General features: G+C 57.6%; 1 non-coding gene across 1 annotated transcript in view; it reads right to left on the reverse strand.

The window, feature by feature from the left end:
• LOC124737451 overlaps positions 1 to 1,058 on the reverse strand; it is a 1,909-nt gene extending 851 nt beyond the window's left edge. Inside the window, exon 1 of the ribosomal RNA XR_007009783.1 lies at positions 1 to 1,058. This exon is cut by the window's left edge and continues 851 nt beyond it. This is a non-coding gene — a ribosomal RNA (small subunit ribosomal RNA).
• Between the last annotated feature and the right edge of the window lie 1,442 nt (positions 1,059 to 2,500).

Consider the following 2,500-nt stretch of genomic DNA (forward strand, 5'->3'; position numbering starts at 1 on the left):
AAACATACTTGGCAAATGCTTTCGCTTCTGTTCGTCTTGCGACGATCCAAGAATTTCACCTCTAACGTCGCAATACGAATGCCCCCGCCTGTCCCTATTAATCATTACCTCGGGTTCCGAAAACCAACAAAATAGAACCGAGGTCCTATTCCATTATTCCATGCACACAGTATTCAGGCGGGCTTGCCTGCTTTAAGCACTCTAATTTGTTCAAAGTAAACGTGCCGGCCCACCGAGACACTCAATAAAGAGCACCCTGGTAGGATTTCAACAGGGTCCGCCTCGGGACGCACGAGCACGCACGAGGCGGTCGCACGCCTTCAGCTCGCCCCACCGGCAGGACGTCCCACGATACATGCCAGTTAAACACCGACGGGCGGTGAACCAACAGCGTGGGACACAAATCCAACTACGAGCTTTTTAACCGCAACAACTTTAATATACGCTATTGGAGCTGGAATTACCGCGGCTGCTGGCACCAGACTTGCCCTCCAATAGATACTCGTTAAAGGATTTAAAGTGTACTCATTCCGATTACGGGGCCTCGGATGAGTCCCGTATCGTTATTTTTCGTCACTACCTCCCCGTGCCGGGAGTGGGTAATTTGCGCGCCTGCTGCCTTCCTTGGATGTGGTAGCCGTTTCTCAGGCTCCCTCTCCGGAATCGAACCCTGATTCCCCGTTACCCGTTACAACCATGGTAGGCGCAGAACCTACCATCGACAGTTGATAAGGCAGACATTTGAAAGATGCGTCGCCGGTACGAGGACCGTGCGATCAGCCCAAAGTTATTCAGAGTCACCAAGGCAAACGGACCGGACGAGCCGACCGATTGGTTTTGATCTAATAAAAGCGTCCCTTCCATCTCTGGTCGGGACTCTGTTTGCATGTATTAGCTCTAGAATTACCACAGTTATCCAAGTAACGTGGGTACGATCTAAGGAACCATAACTGATTTAATGAGCCATTCGCGGTTTCACCTTAATGCGGCTTGTACTGAGACATGCATGGCTTAATCTTTGAGACAAGCATATGACTACTGGCAGGATCAACCAGGGAGCTGCGTCAACTAGAGCTGAGCAGCCGGCCGCCCGGGAGTGTGTCCCGGGGGCCCGCGCGAACACGCAAGCGTCCGCTCAATCATTCTGCAAACAGGAGGAGGCTGAGCTCCCCTGCACAATACACCTCGAAACCCTCTCAGGTCCCGGCGGCGCGCAGCGCCGTCCCAAGTACTTGGTCGGGTTCGAGAGAGGCGCAATCGCCCGGAGTTAGGCGAGTAGACGCTTTCGGTGCGACCACCCGTGCTCCCAACTGAGCTTGCCGCTGCCGACAGAGGCCCGGGAGCGTGCTGTCGTGGCATTGCCGGCGGGAGACAACACGCGCCACCTACGGTGACCGGCAGCTCCAACGCCAGCGCCACAGAAGGACAAAAGCCCCACTTGGGTGCCGAAGCGAACTCTCCCAGCACAGCGCACGCGCCAACACATCCGCACAGCTGCGATACAAACCACCAGCGAGAACCGCTGGGGCGACCGAGCAGCAGACGGCGTCGCGGCGCCGAGCGCCGGGCGGCGGCGCATCCTCAACGCACACAGTCCTCAATCGGACCAGCACACTGAAGATGTCCACCGCGCTTCGCACCGGGCCCGCGAGGACCTACTTTGGCCGCACGGCGCCGCGCGCAGGGTGCGCCGGCGCGCAGCTGCGACGCCTGCCGCGTCCGTCGGCCGGCGCGCCTGCCACTGGCCGCCCCCACCAGCCGGCTGTAGCGCGTGCGCCCACGCACCGCGCGGCCAGCACGCCGGGAGGCGCCCCCTCACCGGCCGGGGACGGTCCCACCCAGCCACCGCCGCGTATCGCTTCACACCCAGATGCCGTTCAGTTTCGTCGGCATGGTGGGTATCGCTGGAACAACCGGTTAGTACCTCAACCTATCGTCGCCATCACCGATTCACCCCTAGCGAGAACAACCGCACCACAACAGGTTACCATTTGTTCATTTGCGTAACTTCACCAGAAAACGCAGGCGTCCATCGCCATTTGCAACTTCAACGATTATTGCATGCCTGTGTCAGGTGTCACGCCACACTACGTCTGCCCACATACACGCAACAAAATGTGCACGCCTAGACAATACGTGGAAGGTGGCCCCCGTACGTATGCGATGTCCATTGCTCGAACGACTGTCAACCGGCCTCTGTAGCATGTCGCAGATATGGAACGCGGTGCACCATGCCATCACGGTGTGTGAGGAGAGACGACTAGGTCCGAATACATCAACAGACAGCTCATGCTGATCGCCATCCACGGCGTCCGTTCCTCCCACACGTCTCTATGGCGTACCACACTGCAATCCAGCTCTCATAGGGAGACGACACGTAGCTGCGTGCACAATATTTGCACTGTATGGTCCGCCGTTTTTGGGCGCAGTCGTTGTGCGGTCACACATGTGCCACGATGTATCATTCAGTACATAAGGACGAATGTGCAGTACAGATTGT

This window comes from Schistocerca piceifrons, unplaced genomic scaffold (assembly GCF_021461385.2).
Source record: "Schistocerca piceifrons isolate TAMUIC-IGC-003096 unplaced genomic scaffold, iqSchPice1.1 HiC_scaffold_17, whole genome shotgun sequence".
NCBI classification, from domain to species: domain Eukaryota; kingdom Metazoa; phylum Arthropoda; class Insecta; order Orthoptera; family Acrididae; genus Schistocerca; species Schistocerca piceifrons.